Source organism: Coenobita brevimanus, chromosome 1 (genome assembly GCF_032717465.1).
Source record: "Coenobita brevimanus isolate Jiangsu-jjx chromosome 1, ASM3271746v2, whole genome shotgun sequence".
NCBI classification, from domain to species: Eukaryota; Metazoa; Arthropoda; class Malacostraca; order Decapoda; family Coenobitidae; genus Coenobita; species Coenobita brevimanus.
Genome location: NC_136954.1, coordinates 245,066 through 261,744, shown reverse-complemented (window position 1 = coordinate 261,744; position 16,679 = coordinate 245,066). Strand labels below are relative to the sequence as shown.

General features: G+C 42.7%; 1 long non-coding RNA gene across 1 annotated transcript; it reads right to left on the bottom strand.

Moving 5' to 3' along the window:
* Positions 1-10,794: 10,794 nt before the first annotated feature.
* LOC145399817 (uncharacterized) lies at positions 10,795-14,666 on the bottom strand. The gene is made up of 3 exons (XR_013897931.1): positions 14,578-14,666; positions 12,769-12,931; positions 10,795-10,858 (listed from the first exon to the last, which is right to left on the bottom strand). It is a non-coding gene; the product is annotated as an uncharacterized LOC145399817 (long non-coding RNA).
* Between the last annotated feature and the right edge of the window lie 2,013 nt (positions 14,667-16,679).

The following is a 16,679-nucleotide window of genomic DNA, read 5'->3' as shown; positions in this document are numbered from 1 at the left end:
GGTGGTGGAGGTGGTAGTAGAAGCAGTAGCAGTAGTAGAAGTAGTAGAAGCAGTAGTAGTAGTAGTACCGGTAGTAGTAGTAGTGGTGGTGGTGGTGGTGGTAGCAGTAGTAGTAGTAGTGGTAGTAGTGATGGTGGTGGTGGTGGTGGAAGTAGAAGCAGTAGTAGCAGTAGTAGTGGTAGTAGTAGTAGTAGAAGTAGTAGTAGCGGTAGTGGTGGTGGTGGTAGTAGTAATATACTGTATGTAATATTAGTAGCAGTAGTAGTGGTGGAGGTGGTAGTAGTAGCAGTAATATACTGTATGTAATACTAGTAGCAGTAGTAGTGGTGATGGTGGTGGTAATAATAGTAGTAGTAGTTGTAGTAGTAGTAATAGTGGTGTTGGTGATGGTGGTGGTGATGGTGGTTGTGATGCTGGTAGTAGTAGCAGTAGCAGGGGTAGTAGCAGTAGTAGTAGTGGTAGTGGTGATGGTGACAGAAGTAGCAGCAGCAGCAGCAGTAGTAGTAGTAGTAGTAGTGGTGGTGGTGGTGGTGATGGTGGTAGTGGTAGTAGTAGTAGCAGTAGTTGTGGTGATGGTTGTGGTAGTAGTAGTAGTGGTGGTGGTGGTGGTAATAATAGTAGTAGTAATTGTAGTAGTAGTAATAGTGGTGTTGGTGATGGTGATGGTGGTTGTGATGCTGGTAGTAGTAGCAGTAGCAGGGGTGGTAGCAGTAGTAGTAGTGGTAGTGGTGGTGATGGTGACAGAAGTAGCAGCAGCAGCAGTAGTAGTAGTAGTAGTGGTGGTGGTGGTGATGGTGGTAGTGGTAGTAGTAGTAGTAGCAGTAGTTGTGGTGATGATTGTGGTGCTAGTAGTAGTGGTGGTGGTGGTGGTAGTAGTAGTAGTGGTGGACCTGGTGGTGGTACTAGTAGAAGCAGTAGTAGTGGTAGTGGTGGTGGTAGTAGTAGTAGTGGTGGACCTGGTGGTGGTACTAGTAGAAGCAGTAGTCATCATCATCATTTCTTTATTTCGTAATACAGTATACATATACAGATTACATAATATTACATAACCCAGAAATTCCAGAGGCCTGTGTACAGTACAGAACATACTTAACAATAACATATCCTTCCGAAAGATGGAATTTGGTAATCACTGAAAAAGTTATAGACTGTACACAATATACTCACATATATACGTATAAATACATATACATATACAGTACACTCACATGCACATACTGTACATAAAAATAACAAATCACTGCTGCTCTCTTAGGGCAATACAAACTATAATTAATGATATAAAAAGATTACAAATTAAGCTTTAAAACACAGGAAAGAATAAAAATAAGTAAACCATAATGCTAAGACAAAAAATATAAAGATAAAAAAATCATTATAAATATCTGCAAATTATAAAAACAGAAAATCTACAGAACTAAATAAAAAATTATATAAACATGTACTAAGAAATATGAAAAAAAAAAGTTAAAATCTAATAAAATAATAATAAAAGGCCACATATGACTGTACATAAAAGTTACCAAAACTAAAAAATCTAAATTATAAGCAATACTAAAAGTGAAACTAAAAAAATTATATAAAACAACTATACACATACAGTATACACACACCCACACACACACACACACACACATATGCATACATATACACACACATTCATATACACATACATGTACACACACACACAAACACACACACACATATAAAATGTGGGATAAAAGTCATGATAGAATTAAGCTAATAGCCATAAAACATACAAGGATTGCGTCTGTCCTCGTGCCTTTGTATCCAGTCAATCCGAGATCTCAGAATATCCAGCTCTTCATGAAAAATATTAACATTATATACATCTCTGAAGTATTTGAAAAGGTATTGCATAAAAATCCCTCCTTGATAAGTGGGATATTAATGCTAAAGATAGGGTTTAGCAACCTGAACACTCTCTTACAGTACCTGGCTTGGACTAGTGCAGTGTGATGCCTGAGCAGCAGTTGATTACACCGAGCTGCCGTGATGTGACTGCTGGCAGTCATCGGTACTTCACATATACGCTTTAATGCTTTGCTAAAAGCAATCTCAAAAGCTTTAAAATTTTTTGAGTTAAAAGAAGAATCATGGTTCCATAATGGAAGTCCGTAGTCTGGTAAACAATAAGATTTAAAAAGAAATAAAAATGTGTCCCTGTCAATGGCTTTAAAATCCCTAAAAATACTATTAAATGAGGCATAAAAATTATTAAGTCTAAAAATAATATCGTCATTGTCTTTAAAATTAAAACAGACATTATGTCCAAGATAATTAAAAACCTTTACTACCTGCAGTGTATCACCGTTCAGCTCAATGCTCTCTGTTGTCTCATCCACTTTGTTACTAAAAATAACACACTTAGATTTTGTCCTGTTAACCGTAAGCAAGTGTTCATCTATACAGGCACAAAGTTTACTATATAAAGTGTCCATTTCTGCAGGTGTCTCTGCCAGTAGTACTAAGTCATCTGCATAAGCTAATATATTGCATCTGAGTTCTCCATAGCAGCATCCAACATCAGTGTCTGTTATCTCATTAATAATGCTGTCTATATAAAAATTAAATAAGAAAGGTAGTAGTGGTGGTGGTAGTAGTAGTAGTGGTGGTGGTGGTGGGAGTAGAAGCAGTAGTAGCAGTAGTAGTAGTGGTAGTAGTAGTAGAAGTAGTAGTAGAAGTAGTAGTAGCAGTAGTAGTAGCAGTAGTGGTGGTGGTGGGAGTAGTAGTGGTGGAGGTGGTAGTAGTAGTAATATGCTGTATGTAATATTAGTAGCAGTAGTAGTGGTGGAGGTGGTAGTAGTAGCAGTAATATACTGTATGTAATACTAGTAGCAGTAGTAGTGGTGATGGTAATAATAGTAGTAGTAGTTGTAGTAGTAGTAATGGTGGTGTTGGTGATGGTGGTGATGGTGATGGTGGTTGTGATGGTGGTTGTGATGCTGGTAGTAGTAGCAGTAGCAAGGGTAGTAGCAGTAGCAGGGGTGGTAGCAGTAGTAGTAGTGGTAGTGGTGGTGATGGTGACAGAAGTAGCAGCAGCAGTAGTAGTAGTAGTAGTAGTGGTGGTGGTGATGCTGGTAGTGGTAGTAGTAGTAGCAGTAGTTGTGGTGATGGTTGTGGTGGTAGTAGTAGTGGTGGTGGTGGTGGTGGTGGTAGTAGTAGTAGTAGTAGTAGTGGTGGACCTGATGGTGGTATTGGTGGTGGTACTAGTAGAAGCAGTAGTAGTGGTGGTGGTAGTAGTAGCAGCAGCAGCAGCAATAGTAATAGCAGTAGTACAGTAGTAGTAGTAATGGTGGTGGGTAGTAATAGTGGTAGTAGTATAGTAATAGGGGTGGTGGTGGTGGGGCAGTTGTAGTAGTAGCAGTAGTATAATAGTACTGGTGGTGGTAGTAGTAGTAGTGGTGGTGGTGGTGGTGTGGTAGTAATAGTAGTAGTGGTCGTGGTGTGGTGGTAGTAGTAGTAGTAGTGGTGGTGTGCTAGTAGTAGTAGTAGTAGCAATAGTGGTGGTGTGCTAGTAGTAGTAGTAGTAGTTGTGGTGGAGGTACAGCATTATTCTTATTATTTAGTTTTTTTGTATTGTAGTTGTAGTAGTAGTTTGTTGTGGCTTTTGTAGTCATAGTAGCAGTAGTAGTAATAGGATACATCAGCCTGGTATCCAGCCTGCTGTCACACCTGTTGTCCAACCTACTTGCCAGGTCAGTGTTTCTTGACCTATTCCAGTGTCAGCAGCCCCTGTAGTGTGGTGTTAGTGCAGCACCACTACATCTGGTACTGGCACTACAGCATGTGGTACTGGCACTACAGCATGTGGTACTGGCACTACAGCATGTGGTACTGGCACTACAGCATGTGGTACTGGCACTACAGATGCTTCACAACTACAAGGATAAAGTACTGTAAAGTAAAGGGAAGTACAGCTTGACCAATTTATTTTATACAATCTCCAAAAGTAAAACATCAAGGATGCCAATACTAAGCAAAACCACTAAAAAAAAAAAAAGAACAATAATACAGCATTTTCCAGCAGCCCTTAAAACTGCTTTCAGCGCCCCCTCGGGACGCCAGCACCCCATGTTAAAAACTGCTGCCCCAGATGACCCTGTTGGCAGCCAGTGTTGTGCCACCACCACCAGTCCAGCCGGGCCTCACCAACACCCTGGCAGGCAAATTTGACTGGCAGCTGCTTCAAGGCCTTGCTGATGGTGTCACTGTGGAAAGAGAAACACAATATCAACAGCCAGCCTTCGTCAACTTGGGGGCTGGGCCTGTTCAGTGCTGGACCTACATTTGGAGGACAGACAGTAGGAAATACAGACAGAGGATGACAGCAGGAAACACACTGAGGAAAACAGAAATAAAGATGGAGGATGACAGCAGGAAATACAGACTGAGGAAGACAGAAATAAACAGAAGAAAGCAGCAGGAAATGCAGACAGAGGAAGACATTAGGAAATGCAGACAGGGGAAGAAAGTATGAAATGCAGACAGGGGAAGAAAGTAGGAAATGCAGACAGGGGAAGACAGTAGGAAATGCAGACAGGGGAAGAAAGTAGGAAATGCAGACAGGGGAAGACAGCAGGAAATGCAGACAGGGGAAGAAAGTGGGAAATAAAGACAGAGAAAGACAGTAGGAAATACAGGTATACCCCAGTTTAATGATGCAACTGGTTAAGTAAGAATTCATTGTTAGGCGGGCTATGGTACATCGGAGTAGATTTAACATGTAAAGTAATGGGATGCATTTCTGAGCCCTGAGTTTCCCCCCAACCAAGTCTTAAACCCACCCAAATGAGTCCAAAAACAAGTTTAAAGCCAATCTAATGGCCTAACAGCTGTAAAAGAAGCTAACCTAAGCCTAACACCTGTAAATAACTCAATAAAACCAACAAATAAAAGATGAAAACTGCCAAATATAAGTCTGGAAAAAATCACACTTAGTAAACTGTACCCCAAATGACAATGTTCACCCCACCTATGGCTAAAACACATTAATCTAAAAACAGTTTATAAATCAACCTAAACACAAAATTTTAGTCTAAAATAACATCAAAATTGGTAAAAAAATAATACCCATCATTATACTGGGGATTGGCCATGGTTAGGCAGGGTATGTTGGTACAGTATTTTTACCCCCATTGCTAAGCCGGGGTATGGCAGCCAGGGGTATCGTATATCCAGGTATACCTGTACACACAGTAGCAAAGAAAGGCCAGAGGGATGGCCATTTGTGGTACAAGCTTGCAATAAGGTCCATGGGCTTTTTCTATCTATCTATCTATCTATCTATTCCCAGACGCCTTAATCATGTAAGGGGTGGCCACAATTAAATCACCTCCATGTCGCCCTGTCCCCCACCATTTCACTGCCCTGCTCCTAGCTCACACCCTCCTCTCCATATACCTCTCCACTCCACCCCTCCATCTCATCCTTGGCCTCCCTCTCTCTCCCCCCCTCCACCTCACTCACATACATTCTCCTCGTCAGTCTCTCACTTTTATTGTCCCAAATTGTTGTCCATACAGTCAGCTTCACTCCACCACCTGCTGGCTTTCTGTCTGTATTGGGCAACTATGTCTGCATGTATGTGTAGCCTCAGTGTCAGTGTACAACATCCATGACAAGCCATCCATCCATCATCCATCATCCAAACCTATGTTGCCCCATGAGGAGCGTAGGAGCCCGGGGCTAGGCAAGTTGGTCCTGACTTTTAAGATGAGAGTGACCAGCCTCACTCATCCCTGAGTGGCATTACATGAGCAATAAACCCCAACAACCCCTTGGATATAAACCTTCACCGGGTCAATCCAATTGGAGCGCCTTAATTACCCACTAAACCACCAGGCGCCAAAATTTGGTTATATGGTTACCACCCAGCGTAGTAAATGGTTTCTGGTGTATAGGAAACCATTTGGCTTGTCACTCAGTGTAGAGTCACCCACAGGCAGAAGGAAAAGGAAAGAATGAAGGAAAGAAAGACAGAAGAGGAAGACACGAAAGAAGGATGGAGGAGAGGAAAGGGCAGACACCCGAGAGCAGCACTACATTGAGTGAGTGGATGGTGAGCGCCCCCACCTACCACATATCCATGATAATAATGGTTTACTACAAAATTAACTGTAAGAGAATTTATTTCAGCTTTATCTAACCCAGACCATGGTGTAGGATAACATATAAAACATCCCACTGAACACAGCTGCCTACATCACAGGTTAATTACCTGCTATGTTATATTTATACCATCTATTATTGGCGCCTGACTAACAAGGACAGTGTATGTGAGTGAGGTGGAGGGGGGGAGCAGGAGGGAGAGACCAAGGATGAGATGGAGGGATGGAGTGGAGAGGTATACGAGGGAGGGGGGAGTGGGCTGGGAGCAGGGCAGTGAAATGGTGGGGGACAGGGCGACATGGAGGCGATTTGTTTGTGGCCACCCCTTATGGGATTGAGGCGTCTGGCAATAGACAGATAGATAGAAGTTGTATTTATTCTGGGGAATCCCTGGGGAATACCCCTGAAGCAGCACATGTCAGTGATCACAGCTGGGACATCAGCACAAGAAACACCAATAATTTTTTTTTATTTTTTTTATGCAAGGAAGAAGGAACCAAAGGCCAGGAGCCCGCAAACCGTTCCTTCCAAGAAAAAACAAAAACAACACAAATGAGAGCCAAATTCAAGATCTGTTCATTTTGAGATGCCTGGACACACTGCGTTTGAAAGACTGGAGATCATAGGAAGTAGGAAATACAGACAGAGGGAGACAGTTCCAGAGTTGACCTGGGTGAGTAACATGTTCAAATTTTGTCTACTGCTGTTTTATGCATTTGGTTAACCCTAGCGACATTACTGACATTATAAAATATTAGTGTTGATGGAAAGAGAACAACACTGAGGTGGTTTGGACATGTGGAGAGAATGAAAGACTGACTAAGACGGTGTATGTAGGTGAAGTGGAGGGAGAGGGAGGGGGAGACCGAGGATGAGGTGGAGAGATGGAGTTGAGAGGTATATGAGGGAGGGGGAAGTGAGTCGGGGGGAGGGCAGTCAAATGGTGGATGACAGAGCAACTTGGAGGTGTTTTGTCTACGGCCACCCTTTGTGAAATTACAGTGTCGGGCTATAGATAGATAGACAGATGGATAGATTACAGAAAGAACTCTGGAACAAGATGCTAAATACAATAAGCTTTCCAAGGGAGGACCAAACATGTGATGTGCACTATATAGAAAATAATCTACCCATCTATCTGCTGCAAGACGCCTCAATCCCGTAAGGGGTGGCCACAAACAAATCGCCTCCATGTCGTCCTGTCCCCCGCCATTTCACTGCCCTGCTCCCAGCTCACACCCCCCTCTCTCATATACCTCTCCACTCCATCCCATCCACACAAAATCAGCTTTGGAATTATTTGTATTTGTTTTGCACAGACAGTGTTATGGCAGGAAATTGGCAACACCCTGCACTGCTGTATGTCATATATGGAGGGGTCTGTTGGTGCTGCCACAAAATTAATTATAATATAAATGATATGCCTGCATTAGTTTGCTCTACTGTACTGATTTTATCCCACAGCAAGAGAACGGTGCTAGGCGGTGACCACCATCATCCACTCACTTGATGTTGTGCTGCCTACTTCTTCCTTCACATTTATCATTCTTTTTCTGTGTCTGCCCTCCTCTCTTCCCATTTCTCTCATCTTTCCTGTTACTTGTTATTACACTTGTTTCCCTATCAGGTGGCTTTACACTGAGTAACAAGCCTAATGGTTTCCTGTAAGCCAGGAAATCATTTACAACGCTGGGTGGTAACCATATAACCAACCCACACATGTTCCCTATGTGTCAACAAGTGGGTTGGTGGAGGGTTAGTGCCCCTCCCCGTAAAACAACTCAAAGACAAACAGCCACCCCTTATGGGATTATGGCATCAGGCTATAGATAGATAGACAGATAAAGTGAATGAATAATTAAGAGCAAGCTTTCAGGTGTACTGAGGTGTTTTCTTTAATGAGTGGCTGAAACAGGTGTTCAATGAGCAATCCTTTTCAGTAACCATGGAGGTCGTGTAAATATCAACTCTCACACAACAACTAGGTGCACAACTTTGTCCTAAACTGTTTTGCTGAACATTTATCCATCCATCCATCATCCAATCCTGTGTTGCCCCATGACAAGCGTAGGAGCCCTGGGCTAGGCAAGATGATCCTAACATTTAAGGTGAGTGTGGAATCTAACCTCTAAATATTCAGGTCAAACTTCTGTTTCACAAAATCTCCTGAAAAACTCATAATCCTGGATGGTAAGAATGTTACCACTTACAGGAGGTATGGCTAAGGCAAGGTAACGTAAGTCAGATGTTCAGTCCTGGTGTCCTGCTGCAAGAAGTAACTGTTAAACACTACAAGTTTGTCCACACCTTCACACACTCAGTGTTAATATGACCCTCACACCTAGGTAAGTCAGATGTTGAGTCCTGGTGTCCTGCTGCAAGAAGTAACTGTTAAACACTACAAGTTTGTCCACACCTTCACACTTACAGGAGCTATGGCTAAGGCAAGGTAAGGTAAGTCAGATGTTGAGTCCTGGTGTCCTCCTGCAAGAAGTGACTGTATAAACACTACACGTTTGTCCACACCTTCACACACTCAGTGTTAATATGACCCTCACACCTATGCTACTCAGGCTAACATTCCCACTGCCTTTGCTGATTTAATAACATCTCTTATTTAGTCATTTATCCTGCATATTATTAGGCCTTTTATCCAACTGACTGTATAGAAGAGTCAACATCCAAACACACACTCTCACATTGTTACAAATCATATCATATATCTCAAATTGCTGTTTTTTCCCCAACAGTTTCCAGCAACTGTTGGAAGGTAATTAGCTGGTTGTGACTTCTTTGAGAGACTAACGAGGAGAATGTATGTGAGTGAGGTGGAGGGAGGGAGAGGGAGGGGAAGACCGAGGATGAGATGGAGTGGAGAGGTATATGAGAGGAGGGGGGGTGAGCTGGGAGCAGGGCAGTGAAATGGCAGAGAACAGGGCATCATGGAGGTGATCTGTTTGTGGCCACCCCTTACAGGATTAAGGCATCTGGCAATAGATAGATAGATAGATAGGCTTTTGGTTTGGCTTCCAGTACATTGAGAATATCAGCTGTGCCACGGCCAACCCCAATACAGGAATTCTTTAGGTGGAAACATGCTGTCATTTTTATCATTATCATCATCATCCAATCCTATGTTGCCCCATGAGGAGGGTAGGAGTCCGGGGCTAGGCAGTTGGTCTTGACATTTAAGATGAGAGTGACCAGCCTCACTCATCCCTGAGTGGCATTACATGAGCAATAAACCCCAACCATCCCTTGGATATAAACCTTCACTGGCTCAATCCGATTGGAGTGCTATAATTACCCACTAAACCACCAGGCGCCATAATTTGGTTATATGGTTACCACCCAGCGTAGTAAATGGTTTCCTGGTGTACAGGAAACCATTTGGCTTGTCACTCAGTGTAGAGTCACCCACAGGCAGAAGGACAAGGAAAGAATGAAGGAAAGAAAGACAGAAGAGGATGGAAGGAAAGAAGGATGGAGGAAAGGAAAGAAGGATGGAGGAAAGGAAAGGGCAGATCTCAATATCCACTTTTACGCAATGAAAAAACCCGATGGCTCCCCTGCCTGGCTAAACAAACGTTCCTCAATTTCCTCCACATCCCCAAATGGAGGATGGAAGACTGCAGAGGAAGGGTTCATGTTCAAATAAGCCTGGGGTTGTAAATACTACTGTGTTAACTGAGCAGGGCAGTGAAATGGCGAAATGGCGGGCGACAGGGCGACGTGGAGGCGATTTGTTTGTGGCCACCCCTATGGGATTAAGGCGACTGGCAATAGATAGACAGATAGATAGTTAACTGATGCAAATACTAATATGTTAACTGATGCAAATACTATGTTGTTAACTGATGCAAATACTATGTTGTTAACTGATGCAAATACTATGTTGTTAACTGATGCAAATACTATGTTGTTAACTGATGCAAATACTATGTTGTTAACTGATGCAAATACTATGATGTTAACTGATGTTACTAAAGTGAAGCTGGAATTATCAGTGTGGTTCATTCAACTGGACAGACTTAGTTATTTTCTCTCTCTCTCTCTCTCTCTCTTTTTGCCTCTGTACACCTGACCTCACACGCCCCCCATCCAAGGGTAGGACAAGAGGTATGGGTGGTTGTGCTGCTGCTACTGATGCAGACTATGCTGATACAGTACTAAGAAGGTATAAACAGCATTAAAAGACAAATGTTATCATGTACTATGCAAACAGTAATCACTAAAGAAGAGATACTACACAAAAACTCCTGAAAAAAAAAAAATAAAAAAAAATAATAATAATAATAATTGTCACACATACAGCAGCACTAGACATGTGGGATCATACTGGCCTTTGCTAAACTAGTGAAGAACCTAATGCCTGACAATTCCTAGGGTGCTAAGCTGACGTACCCAATGGGTCCCTGGTAGAGTGACACTGCGTATAAAAATTCTTGGGGTGTGGCTGACTGACCAGGCCTGCATCTACAAAGGATATGGAAAGGAAATCTGGTTTACCTTTAACATCACTGCCAGATGAATGGCTGCAGATTTCTTGCAATTCTGTCCAGCATCATCATCACAGCAGCAGGCCACGTTGGTTCACTGCAAAGTAAAGGTTTCTCCCATCTTCTTCCTCTCTGGTGTATTGTCTGTCAGCAGGTTCCATCAGTTTCCAGCCAACCTTGATGTCAGAACAAGATGGCACCATGACACTCACCATCCACTCCTCCATCTGACGACAAAAATCATTATCAGTGTCATCTTTGTTTTTTAATGGTTGCAACGCTTGCATGCATCAGCCTACATCACCTAATGGCGCCTCTCCATGCAACTCAAACTCTAGCTGCCACCCTATTCAGTCCCTTATCCTTGGGGTCACAGTCAATGACTTCATCCAAGGTGTTTTTCTGCCTACCTCTCACAACCCTACCTCTAACAATAATGTTTCTCACTTTCTGCACCCAACTGTCAACCTCCATCCTCTCCACATGCCCAAACCACCTCAATCTACCCCTCCTCATCACAAGATCAACACATTCCAGTCCCATCCTACCTCTTAACTTCCATCGTAAACCTAACCCCCCCAGGCCTCACACTCAAGGACGCACTGCACATCCACCTAATCACTGTCATTGTCTGTCAGCAGGTTCCATCAATTTCCAGCCAACCTTGATGTCAGAACAAGATGGCACCATGACACTCACCATCCACCCCTCCATCTGACGACAAAAATCATTATCAGTGTCATCTTTGTTTTTTAATGGTTGCAACGCTTGCATGAATCAGCCTACATCACCTAATGGCGCCTCTCCATGCAACTCAAACTCTAGCTGCCACCCTATTCAGTCCCTTATCCTTGGGGTCACAGTCAATGACTTCATCCAAGGTGTTTTTCTGCCTATCTCTCACAACCCTACCTCTAACAATAATGTTTCTCACTTTCTGCACCCAACTGTCAACCTCCATCCTCTCCACATGCCCAAACCACCTCAATCTACCCCTCCTCATCACAAGATCAACACATTCCAGTCCCATCCTACCTCTTAACTTCCATCGTAAACCTAACCCCCCCAGGCCTCACACTCAAGGACGCACTGCACATCCACCTAATCACTGTCATTTCATGGGACTCAAGACTGACCCCTGATGCACACCAATGTTCACAGAAAACTCATCAACCAAATATCTTCTTACTTTACTGCCCAGGTCTCACTACCATACAGCATTACACTCCTAATGCATGCCACATATAAAGACCCTTAAGCATGGAGGGAGAGTCCTCTCAATGTCAGGAGAGGCAAGAGCTCCCTGAACTTCTTCCAACCACTACTCACCCTAGCCACAGAGCTAGCTCCAGCCCCACCTCCAGCACATAACATGTCTCCCAAATAACAAAACTCTTCCACACACTAAAGAGATTCACCAGCAAGTTCAATCCTTTCACGTCTGACAATCTCCACCTGTTCTCCCCGACACACCGCACACATGAAATCAGCATTATCTCGCAGTCTACCTCTGATACCACTACATCTCTTATGCACCTACTTATTACAAACACTGCATTATCTTGCAGGCTACCTCTAATACCACTACATCTCTTATGCACCCACTTATCACAAACACCGCACAAGATGGAATTACTTCCCAAGCCCATGTGGCAAACTGCACATGGCCACTCTCCCTCATCTTTGACAGTACCGCCACCAACCCTAGATATCATCACTTTTGTTTTATCTGCATTTACCCTTAAACCCTTGTGCCCCATACCATCTCTCCACTTCCTAAATCTTTCCTCCGCCTCTCTTTCGTTCTCTGCAATCAACACCAAATCATCAGCATACAACAACTCCCACGGGAGTCCATTTCTGAAGTCACGTGAAAGGGCTTCAAGAACCATGATAAACAACATGGGACTCAAGACTGACCCCTGATGCACACCAACGTTCACGGAAAACTCATCAACCAAATCTCCATTCACTCCTATCATCATCATCATCATCAATTCTCTTCTCACTCTTATACATGGTGCAGTTATGATCCAGAAAAAGGAAAATACATAAGTCATTATCATCACTATTTTTATCCATCAAACCTTGCAATTCTCATTCATTCTGGGTAAGGTACAAATTAAGCATCACTCACCTTCTCACTCCATCCACGAAGGTCCCCTCATGCAGGTGTCCAGGCAACCACCCTTCCCCCCGTCAGGATCTCCCAGCAATAATGACTTGCATGGTTCAGCCAAGATCTGCAGCGCCTCCTTCTTGCTGCCTTCCTTACCGGGCTGATGCTTTCAGATATCAGCCTGTGAAAAGGATCACTCTAAGGAAAATATGCTGTGTGCCCATACATCTAGAGTTACTGTTCACATATTAAGAAAAAAAAAATACTATGCTGGGTGGTAACCATATAACCAAATGTTGGTGCCTGGTGGTTTAGTGGGTAATTACGGTGCTCCAATCAGATTGAGCCGGTGCAGGTTTATATCCAAGGTGTGGCTGGGGTTCATTGCTCACATAATGCCACTCAGGGATGAGTGAGGCTGGCCACTCTCATCTTTGCCTAGCCCCGGGCTCCTGTGCTCCTCATGGGGCAATGTAGGATTGGATGATGAAAAAAAAATGAATGAAAAAAATGAAAATGAATTACTAACATTATGGTACCATTTACTGGGAGAGATTTGATTAGATGGTGAACTCTGCCAGTCTGCTGGCAAGAATACCATACTTCACTCAGCACACACTTTGGTGCACACTGTTTCTTGGTTTTAAAGAGATCAATTCAATATACACCTTTTCCTGAAACTAACTGATTCTACTACTTTCATTATTGTATATTCACCTGCTTTTCCACTTGCTAATCCTGTGATGCTTTGTTAGGTACAGCACACCACCATTTAACAACTGCCATGCATTTTTGAAACTCTCTATCCATCTACAGTATTGCCAGATGCCTTAATCCTGTAAGGGATGGTCACAAACAAATCGCTTCCATGTTGCCCTGTCCCCGTGCTATTTCATTGCCCTGCTCCCAGCTCACACCCCTCTCTCTCATATACCTCCCCCCTCCATCCCTCCATCTCATCCTTGGCCTCCTCCTCCCTATCTCCCCCTCCGCCTCACTCACATACACTCTCCTTGTCAGTCTCTCACTCTCCATCCTCTCCACACGGCCAATTGTTTAATGTATTTTGCATTGTATTCATGAAAGCAAGAAAAAGATCACAGACTAGTAATGAGAAATCAGGCATCACAGTGACTGTATATTAAAAAAATGTTAAATTTGTATTGATCTCACAAGCAAATGACTGTACACTATAGTGACTGTATAACAAGGGTGTGTTGCATTTTTTATACTGACTGGCAAACAGTGGGTATACAGTTTTATTTTCTATTTGTTCCTCTCATCACCAGCAACAACCACTTCCTTTACCACTTCCTGTTTGATAAAGTTAGATTAATGCTTAAAACTGCCAACTTCATTGTCTCATTTTTCTTCCCTGCAGTGTGACTGGGTTAGAGGGGGTTACATTAATGCTTTGGGGAGTCTGAGGAGCAAAGGCACCCAGTCAGGTTAAGTTAGATGTGGTTAGGTTTGGATAAAACATGGGATTTCCAATTTGTTATTCAATCCATTTGTTATGAACCATCATTTTCCAGCAAAAATGTTTCTTTTCTCTGCATGGGTTCCTACATTCAATAGAGGGACGGAGGAGGCAGGAAAAACAGGGAAACGAGGCAATTCTGAAAATGAGTCAAAATGAACCACAAAAAATAATCAGAAAACCATTGTTTTATCCACAAAATTGTGTTTGCCTGAAAGTACAAATGTATTCTTTGGGGAGTTAAAATTGTGCAATAATGGGGTGACAGAGTTATGGAGGGTGGCAGCACTACAGTATGTAGCATACAGAAGAAAATAACAACAAGAGCAGAAAATGAAACTCTTTACCCATCTCAGCAAGAAGAAATGCACAGGCTCTACCATGCCTTAAAGAGGTGGTGATAAAATCCTTCACTACACTGCACGGCCCATCTTGGCCAACAATTCTGAGCATCGGCCACAGGTCTTGGTGTGAGGGTCATCGCTGCTTCACTGAGGTGTGGCTTTTGAACTGGCACTCACTCACAACATCCTGCCAAAAAGGAAAAATGGAACTAGGTCTTTGTGAATGGCTAAGAGAATGTGAGTATTGTATGGCCGAGTATTCCAGTTCCCACCAGTCTTTGGCCATCAACGAGGCCTTCATTTCTTACACCACATTTATCTGATGCCTTATTTTACTCATCTCACCACAGCAGTTGGGTCTGGTTAGTGCTTGGATGGGTGACCGCCTGGGAACACCAGATGCTGTTGGCATCCCTACGTATCAAGTGGGGTTGGTGGAGGATTAGTGCCCCTCCCTGTAAAACAATTAACTCTAAGCCATTGGCCACCCCGTCTGGGATACATGGCGTCTGGCAAAGAATGAATGAATAAACCACAGCAGTGTTGCCAACTGTTGGGACATATCCCTAAACCTAGGGATTTTTTACTAATTTTCAAAGACGTAGAGATGGAAAGACGCCCAAGAAAAATTCTTAAAAACCTAGGGATTTCAGATATTCATTAATAATTCGTCGAATTTTTCATAAGAAAAACAGCCAATAAATTTTTTGTCCTCTATGCAGTTATAAAGAGTAAAGCTTTACTGTTTTCTTTCCATTCAGGCCTTAAGTTAGCCATACTGCTGTGCTGATTACCAATGAAATCTGACATTGAAATACCAAAAGCGTTATATATAAACTGTTTCCCCGGAGCTGAAGATAAATTTCCACATCCAATTTCATGGCAGGAAATATGACATTGCTCTATTTATATATTTACTATTCCTCTATCATATAACGTATACTTTGTATTTTCACCCTCAGGTGCATCATGAATACTTAGAGGAATTATCTAGACAATGAAACATATTATCATTAACTATAATGAAAACAAGCTATATAAACTTTATTTTTCTTATTCTTAATATATAGGAGTTCAGAAAACTGGATGCATATTGAAAAAAAAAAAAACTTTTTCTCTAAGAAACGTAATTAAATGCCATTGCATTCATTATTTGGGTTCTCCTTTCTCCATGAACCTTATTAATCACTTCATAAGAAACATACTATGTGCATTTCTTGTTGAAAAATTATTCATGTAGGGACGGGCTTAGGGGCTTTGACTTTAAACGTAAGGACTTTTGATTTCTTTAGGGATATTTGGACCAAAAATGAATTTTCGGGTTGACAACACCATACCAGAATAAGATTTCTCAGATGCAGTGCGCCCATATTAATGCGTTGATCTTATACTACCAACATTAAATATACTGATGCCAGCCATAATCTTTTGCTTTATTTCCACTACTTTAATCTTTTTCAGGTTTCTAATTTCTATTCCACTTTCTTCCATATATTTTAGTGATATTTTTCTCCACTGGTTTTTCTGGTCCTCTTTTATTGCAGCCCATATTTTTTCCAATTGTTCATTTCCTTTTTCTTCTATATTATGTATATATTTTATCCTGCCTTCCACAATTCTTGATTTCGGTCTTGGTCTTGGTGTTGATTGAAGGGCTGGACCCGACGTGTAGTCAGATGTAGCCCTAACGGTGGTTCAGGTGTAGCAGAACTCTTTAATCATAGGCGGCGAAGTTGCCCCGATCTGCGAAGGAAGACACAGACATGGCGTATAACTGAGTGGCGTAGGTGCCGATCTAGGCCCACCCCACCAAGAAGGATGGGGAGGGTGAAGTCCAGGATACCGAGGGTTGCAAGGCGCTCCCTCAGGGCGGTGCGGATGGAGTAGAAGCGTGGGCAATGCAGCAGAAAGTGGGCTACAGTTTCCTCTTGATTCACACACCACTGGCAGTAGGGATCTGGGTGCAGTCGCAGCCGATGCAGATGTGATGCCAGTCCAACATGTCCAATACGCAGGCGGGTGATAGCGACGTCCAGGATCCGGGAGACAGAGCGTACCCAAGGTTGGTCCGATGAGTCGGACGATATTAGCCCAGCGCTGTTGTG